General features: G+C 39.8%; 1 pseudogene; it reads left to right on the forward strand.

Moving 5' to 3' along the window:
* The first annotated feature begins 2,327 nt into the window (after positions 1-2,327).
* Positions 2,328-3,282, forward strand: LOC144310124 (18S ribosomal RNA; annotated as a pseudogene).
* The last annotated feature ends 6,298 nt before the right edge of the window (positions 3,283-9,580 follow it).

The following is a 9,580-nucleotide window of genomic DNA, read 5'->3' on the forward strand; positions in this document are numbered from 1 at the left end:
GCCTATTCATACATGTGGGACGAGGCCTATACTATGGATCCTATGTATTCATAGAAACATGAAACATTGGAATTGTACTACTATTCGCAACCATAGCCACAGCATTCATAGGCTATGTACTGCCGTGAGGACAAATATCATTTTGAGGGGCAACTGTAATCACTAACCTTCTCTCCGCCATCCCCTATATCGGAACCAACTTAGTAGAGTGAATCTGAGGTGGCTTCTCAGTAGACAAAGCAACCTTAACACGATTCTTTGCATTTCATTTTATCTTTCCATTCATCATCGCAGCTCTAGCAATAGTACACCTCCTATTTCTACACGAAACCGGATCCAACAACCCCTCAGGAATCACATCAGACTCAGACAAAATTCCGTTTCACCCCTACTACACAATTAAAGATATCCTAGGAATCCTACTCCTGCTCCTAGTCTTAATATCACTAGTTTTATTTTCACCAGACCTATTAGGAGATCCAGACAACTACACCCCTGCAAACCCCCTAAACACCCCTCCACATATCAAACCTGAATGATACTTCCTATTCGCCTATGCCATCCTACGATCTATCCCTAATAAATTAGGAGGTGTACTCGCCCTAGTATTCTCCATCCTAATTTTAGCATTCATTCCATTCCTCCACACATCTAAGCAACGCAGTATAATATTCCGACCCCTCAGCCAATGCCTATTCTGACTTTTAGTCGCCGATCTTCTCACTTTAACTTGGATTGGAGGACAGCCAGTTGAACACCCTTTCATCATTATCGGACAGGTCGCCTCAATTCTATATTTCACCATCCTATTGATTCTAATGCCAACAATTAGCGTTATCGAAAATAATCTTCTAAAATGAAGAGTCTTTGTAGTATAATCATTACCTTGGTCTTGTAAACCAAAAATGGAGAGTAGTCGCCCTCCCTAAGACTCAAGGAAGAAGCTCTTGCTCCACCATCAGCACCCAAAGCTGAAATTCTTCTTAAACTATTCCCTGACACCCCCTACATTCATATATTGGACCACCTCTACTGTGCTATGTCAGTATCTCCAAAAAATCCTTCTTTCCCTCCCCTATGTACGTCGTGCATTAATGGCTTGCCCCATGCATATAAGCATGTACATGATATTATATCTTTACATAGGACATGTCTAGTCCAATTCCACAACCCATTGATCCTCAACAGTAACTAGATGCATATCACTTAGTCCAATAAGGGCTTAATCACCATGCCTCGAGAAACCATCAATCCTTGCCTGTAATGTCACTCTTCTCGCTCCGGGCCCATGCTAATGTGGGGGTTACTATCATGAAACTATACCTGGCATCTGGTTCTTACCTCAGGGCCATGACTCTATTTATTCCAATCCTACTAATTCTCGCAAATGGGACATCTCGATGGACTAGTGACTAATCAGCCCATGATCACACATAACTGTGGTGTCATGCATTTGGTATCTTTTATTTTTAGGGGGGGAATCTGCTATCACTCATCTATGACCGCAACGGCACTAACTCTAACTTATCTTCTGCTCTCAGGGAATATGCCCGTCGCGGCCCTAATGCAGTCAAATAACTTGTAGCTGGACTTATTCATTATCATTTATCAACTCACGCATAAAATCAAGGTGCTATTCAGTCAATGGTTTCAGGACATATAATTCTAGGACACACGTGTGTACACGTACGTACACGTGTGTACACGTACGTACACGTGTGTACACGTACGTACACGTGTGTACACGTACGTACACGTGTGTACACGTACGTACACGTGTGTACACGTACGTACACGTACGTACACGTACGTACACGTACGTACACGTACGTACACGTACGTACACGTGTGTACACGTACGTACACGTGTGTACACGTACGTACACGTGTGTACACGTACGTACACGTGTGTACACGTACGTACACGTGTGTACACGTACGTACACGTGTGTACACGTACGTACACGCGCAAGACATTAAGTTAACTTATACAAACCCCCCTTACCCCCCATAAACTCATGTCATCTATTATACACTTATTTATGTCCTGCCAAACCCCAAAAACAGGACTAAGTGCATACAATACTCACAAGCTTTATTTAAATTGTATACAAATGTATTGCTACTCTAGTTAACTTAACACAACAGTCTTACACGCATTCGATCTCGTGGTCTATCTATAGATAGCATCCCCTTTTTTTTTCCTCTCATATTTACTATGTATTTTATTTATTATACACACTACAATTTCAGTATAAGTTAATGTAGCTTAATTAATAAAGCAAGGCACTGAAAATGCCAAGATGAGTCGCACGACTCCATAAACACAAAGGTTTGGTCCTAGCCTTCCTATTAGTTCTTAGTAGACTTACACATGCAAGTCTCCACGCCCCAGTGAGAATGCCCTTAAAATCAGCAGTGATCTAAAGGAGCAGGTATCAAGCACACTCTTAAGTAGCTCATAACACCTTGCTAAGCCACACCCCCACGGGATACAGCAGTGATAAAAATTAAGCCATAAACGAAAGTTTGACTAAGCCATACTAAAAAGGGTTGGTAAATTTCGTGCCAGCCACCGCGGTCATACGATTAACCCAAACTAATAGGCCCACGGCGTAAAGCGTGTTTAAGATACCTTTGCACTAAAGTTAAAACTTAACTAAGCCGTAAAAAGCTACAGTTACCATAAAATAGACCACGAAAGTGACTTTATAATAATCTGACTACACGATAGCTAAGACCCAAACTGGGATTAGATACCCCACTATGCTTAGCCCTAAACATAGATAATTTTACAACAAAATAATTCGCCAGAGGACTACTAGCAATAGCTTAAAACTCAAAGGACTTGGCGGTGCTTTATATCCCTCTAGAGGAGCCTGTTCTATAATCGATAAACCCCGATAAACCTCACCACCCTTTGCTAATTCAGTCTATATACCGCCATCTTCAGCAAACCCTCAAAAGGTAGAATAGTAAGCACAATCATTTTACATAAAAAAGTTAGGTCAAGGTGTAACTTATGGGGTGGGAAGAAATGGGCTACATTTTCTACCCAAGAACATTCCACGAACGTTTTTATGAAATTAAAAACTGAAGGAGGATTTAGTAGTAAATTAAGAATAGAGAGCTTAATTGAATAGGGCCATGAAGCACGCACACACCGCCCGTCACCCTCCTCAAGTAATAAGACACAACCATAACCATATTAACTTAACTAAGACACAAGAGGAGACAAGTCGTAACAAGGTAAGCATACCGGAAGGTGTGCTTGGATTAATCAAAGTGTAGCTTAACTAAAGCGTCTGGCCTACACCCAGAAGATTTCATTACTTATGACCACTTTGAACAAAAGCTAGCCCAACTAACCCCAAACTTAAGTATCACAGACATATAAAGTAAAACATTTAGTTAAATAATAAAAGTATAGGAGATAGAAATTTTAATTGGAGCGATAGAGATAGTACCGTAAGGGAATGATGAAAGACATCTTAACAGTATTAAACAGCAAAGATTACCCCTTTTACCTTTTGCATAATGAACTAGCCAGAAACGACTTAACAAAGAGAACTTAAGCTAAGCTCCCCGAAACCAGACGAGCTACCCATAAACAATCTAAAAGGATCAACTCATCTATGTAGCAAAATAGTGAGAAGATTTGTGGGTAGAGGTGAAAAGCCTAACGAGCCTGGTGATAGCTGGTTGCCCACAAACAGAATTTTAGTTCAACTTTAAATTTACCTAAAAAAAAACAAAATTTTAATGTAAATTTAAAATATAGTCTAAGAAGGTACAGCTTCTTAGAATCAGGATACAACCTTTATTAGAGAGTATATACTAACATCACCATAGTTGGCTTAAAAGCAGCCACCAATTGAGAAAGCGTTCCAGCTCAACAAACAATATAACTTAATCCCAATCATATTACATCAACTCCTAATTATACCTCCTGGGCCATTCTATTTAAATATAGAAGCAACAATGCTAGTATGAGTAACAAGAACTATTTTCTCCCCGCATAAGCTTATATCAGAAACGGATAGACCACTGATAGTTAACAATCTGATAATATCAACCCAAAAATGAAATACTTATCTACCCTATTGTTAACCCAACACAGGCATGCATTTAAGGAAAGATTAAAAGGAGTAAAAGGAACTCGGCAAACACAAACCCCGCCTGTTTACCAAAAACATCACCTCCAGCATTTCTAGTATTGGAGGCACTGCCTGCCCAGTGACACTTGTTTAACGGCCGCGGTATCCTGACCGTGCAAAGGTAGCATAATCATTTGTTCTCTAAATAAGGACTTGTATGAATGGCCACACGAGGGTTTAACTGTCTCTTATTCCCAATCAGTGAAATTGACCTTCCCGTGAAGAGGCGGGAATGCCACAATAAGACGAGAAGACCCTATGGAGCTTTAATTAACTAACCCAAACTTATGGATACTAAATACCTACAAGGCATAACATTACACCATTATTGTGGGTTAGCAATTTAGGTTGGGGTGACCTCGGAATATAAAAAAACTCCCGAGTGATTAAAATTTAGACCCACAAGTCAAAATATAACATCACTTATTGATCCAATAATTTTTGATCAACGGAACAAGTTACCCTAGGGATAACAGCGCAATCCTATTCAAGAGTCCATATCGACAATAGGGTTTACGACCTCGATGTTGGATCAGGACATCCTAATGGTGCAGCAGCTATTAAGGGTTCGTTTGTTCAACGATTAAAGTCCTACGTGATCTGAGTTCAGACCGGAGTAATCCAGGTCGGTTTCTATCTATTATATAACCTCCCCCAGTACGAAAGGACAAGGGATGTAAGGCCTACCTCACAAAGGCGCCTTAAAACTAATAGATGAAGTCAACTCAATCTAACCAGTTTATCTCCTCATAAGCCCGAGAAAAGGGGCTTTGTTAGGGTGGCAGAGCCCGGTAACTGCGTAAAACTTAAACCTTTATTATCAGAGGTTCAATTCCTCTCCCTAACAAAATGTTCTTTATCAACATTATCTCTCTTATCATCCCAATCCTTCTTGCCGTAGCCTTCCTCACCCTCGTTGAACGAAAAGTCTTAGGCTACATACAACTTCGAAAAGGGCCTAATATCGTAGGCCCCTACGGCCTCCTTCAACCAATCGCAGATGCAGTAAAACTCTTCACAAAAGAACCTCTACGACCACTTACATCCTCCATATCAATATTCATTCTAGCCCCCATTCTAGCTCTATCACTAGCCCTAACTATATGAATCCCTCTCCCAATGCCCTACCCACTCATTAATATAAACTTAGGAGTCCTATTCATACTAGCAATATCAAGTCTCGCCGTATACTCCATCCTTTGGTCAGGATGAGCCTCAAACTCCAAATACGCTCTAATCGGAGCCCTCCGAGCAGTAGCTCAAACAATCTCATATGAAGTAACACTAGCAATCATTCTCCTATCAGTCCTCCTAATAAACGGGTCATTTACACTATCCACACTAATTATCACCCAAGAACATATATGACTAATCTTTCCGGCCTGGCCCCTAGCCATGATATGATTCATTTCTACTCTAGCAGAAACTAACCGAGCCCCCTTCGACTTAACTGAAGGAGAATCCGAACTAGTTTCTGGATTTAACGTAGAGTATGCAGCGGGTCCTTTTGCCCTATTCTTTCTAGCAGAGTACGCAAATATCATTATAATAAATATCCTCACAACAATTCTATTCTTCGGTGCATTCCACAACCCATTTATACCAGAACTCTACTCTATTAACTTCACTATAAAAACCCTCTTACTAACTATCTGCTTCCTATGAATTCGAGCATCATACCCTCGATTCCGCTATGATCAATTAATACACTTATTGTGAAAAAATTTTCTACCCCTAACTTTAGCCCTATGCATATGACATGTTGCCTTACCCATTATTACCGCGAGTATCCCACCCCAAACATAAGAAATATGTCTGATAAAAGAGTTACTTTGATAGAGTAAATAATAGAGGTTTAAATCCTCTTATTTCTAGAATAATAGGCTTCGAACCTAATCTTAAGAATTCAAAGATCTTCGTGCTACCAAACTTACACTATATTCTACAGTAAGGTCAGCTAAATTAAGCTATCGGGCCCATACCCCGAAAATGTTGGTTTATACCCTTCCCGTACTAATAAAACCCCCTATTCTCACTATTATTATAGCAACTATCATGGCAGGGACCATAATCGTCATACTAAGCTCGCACTGATTACTGATCTGAATTGGATTCGAAATAAACATGCTAGCCATCATCCCTATCCTCATAAAAAAGTATAATCCACGAGCCATAGAAGCCTCTACAAAATATTTTCTTACACAAGCTACTGCCTCAATATTACTAATAATAGGAGTCACCATTAACCTTCTTTACTCCGGCCAATGAGTAATCTCAAAAATCTCAAACCCCATCGCATCCATCATAATAACCACCGCCCTAACAATAAAACTAGGCCTATCTCCATTCCACTTCTGAGTTCCCGAAGTAGCACAAGGAGTAACACTTATATCAGGAATAATCCTACTAACATGACAAAAAATCGCACCTATATCCATCCTATATCAAATCTCCCCATCAATTAACACCAACCTTCTTATACTAATAGCCCTCGCATCCGTTCTAGTAGGAGGCTGAGGCGGACTAAATCAAACTCAACTACGAAAAATCATAGCATACTCCTCCATTGCCCACATAGGCTGAATAGCCGCTATCATTATTTACAACCCTACAATAATAATCCTAAACTTAACTTTATATATTCTAATAACACTATCTACCTTCATACTATTCATATTAAACTCATCCACCACAACCTTATCCTTATCCCACATATGAAATAAATTTCCCCTAATCACCTCCATAATCTTAATCTTAATATTATCCCTAGGAGGACTACCCCCATTATCTGGCTTCATCCCTAAATGAATAATTATTCAAGAATTAACAAAAAATAACATAATTATTATTCCAACACTAATAGCCATCACCGCTCTACTTAACTTATATTTCTACCTGCGACTCACATATAGCACCGCACTTACCATATTCCCGTCCACAAATAACATAAAAATAAAATGACAATTCGAGTACACAAAAAAGGCAACCCTACTACCCCCCTTAATCATTATCTCAACTATACTACTCCCGCTAACACCTATATTATCAGTCTTGGACTAGGAGTTTAGGTTAGACCAGACCAAGAGCCTTCAAAGCTCTAAGCAAGTGCTATACACTTAACCCCTGACCAAATCACCTCTAAGGGCTGCAAGAATCTATCTTACATCAATTGAATGCAAATCAAACACTTTAATTAAGCTAAGCCCTCCCTAGATTGGTGAGCTTCTACCTCACGAAATTTTAGTTAACAGCTAAATACCCTAGTAACTGGCTTCAATCTACCTTCTCCCGCCGCGTAGAAAAAAAAGGCGGGAGAAGCCCCGGCGGCGTCTAGGCTGCTTCTTTGAATTTGCAATTCAATATGAAAATTCACCACAGAGCTTGGCAAAAAGAGGACTTAAACCTCTATTTTTAGATTTACAGTCTAATGCTTTTATCAGCCATTTTACCTATGTTCATTAACCGATGACTGTTCTCTACTAATCACAAAGATATTGGTACTTTATACTTACTATTTGGAGCATGAGCCGGCATAGTAGGCACTGCCTTGAGCCTCCTCATCCGAGCCGAACTAGGTCAGCCCGGTACTTTACTAGGCGACGATCAAATTTATAACGTCGTCGTAACCGCCCATGCTTTCGTAATAATCTTCTTCATAGTCATGCCCATTATAATTGGGGGCTTTGGAAACTGACTAGTGCCATTAATAATTGGTGCTCCGGACATGGCATTCCCCCGAATAAATAACATGAGCTTCTGACTTCTTCCTCCATCTTTTCTTCTACTATTAGCATCTTCTATGGTAGAAGCAGGTGCAGGAACGGGGTGGACCGTTTACCCCCCACTGGCTGGCAATCTGGCCCATGCAGGAGCATCCGTTGATCTTACAATTTTCTCCTTACATTTAGCCGGAGTCTCTTCTATTTTAGGGGCAATTAATTTCATTACTACTATTATCAACATAAAACCCCCTGCAATATCCCAGTATCAAACCCCCCTATTTGTATGATCAGTACTAATTACAGCAGTTCTACTCCTACTATCCCTGCCTGTACTGGCTGCTGGAATTACAATACTTTTAACAGACCGTAATCTTAATACGACATTTTTCGATCCCGCTGGAGGAGGAGACCCTATCCTATATCAACACTTATTCTGATTCTTCGGACATCCTGAAGTTTACATTCTTATCCTGCCAGGGTTCGGAATAATTTCTCACATTGTCACTTACTACTCAGGGAAAAAAGAGCCTTTCGGCTATATAGGAATAGTATGGGCAATAATATCTATTGGGTTTTTAGGCTTTATCGTATGAGCTCACCATATGTTTACTGTAGGAATAGACGTAGACACACGAGCATACTTCACATCCGCCACTATAATTATCGCTATTCCAACAGGAGTAAAAGTATTTAGTTGACTGGCAACACTTCACGGAGGCAATATTAAATGATCTCCAGCTATGCTATGAGCTTTAGGGTTTATTTTCTTATTCACAGTAGGCGGGCTAACAGGCATTGTCCTAGCTAATTCGTCCTTAGACATCGTTCTTCATGATACGTATTATGTTGTAGCTCATTTTCACTATGTGCTCTCAATGGGAGCAGTTTTTGCCATTATGGGAGGATTTGCCCACTGATTCCCCTTATTCTCAGGTTATACTCTTAACGATACTTGAGCAAAGATTCACTTTACAATTATATTTGTGGGAGTAAATATAACTTTCTTCCCTCAGCATTTCCTAGGTTTATCCGGAATACCTCGTCGGTACTCTGACTATCCAGATGCATATACCACCTGAAATACCGTCTCCTCTATAGGATCGTTTATCTCGCTTACAGCGGTGATGCTTATAATTTTTATAATCTGAGAGGCCTTTGCATCCAAACGAGAAGTTGCTATAGTAGAACTTACTACAACTAATATTGAATGACTACATGGATGTCCCCCTCCATATCACACGTTCGAAGAACCTACATATGTAATCCAAAAATAAGAAAGGAAGGAATCGAACCCCCTAAAATTGGTTTCAAGCCAATGTCATAACCACTATGTCTTTCTCAATCAGGAGGTATTAGTAAAATATTACATAACTTTGTCAAGGTTAAATTATAGGTGAAACCCCTATATACCTCTATGGCGTACCCATTTCAACTCGGATTACAGGACGCAACCTCCCCTATTATAGAGGAGCTACTTCATTTTCATGACCATACACTAATAATTGTATTCTTAATCAGTTCTTTAGTTCTCTACATCATTTCCCTAATATTGACTACAAAATTAACTCATACAAGCACAATAGACGCACAGGAAGTAGAAACAGTATGAACTATCCTACCCGCCATTATCCTAATCCTAATCGCTCTACCTTCCCTCCGAATCCTTTATATAATAGACGAAATCAATAACCCCTCTTTAAC

This window comes from Canis aureus, unplaced genomic scaffold (genome assembly GCF_053574225.1).
Source record: "Canis aureus isolate CA01 unplaced genomic scaffold, VMU_Caureus_v.1.0 ptg000442l_RagTag, whole genome shotgun sequence".
Lineage (NCBI taxonomy): Eukaryota > Metazoa > Chordata > Mammalia > Carnivora > Canidae > Canis > Canis aureus.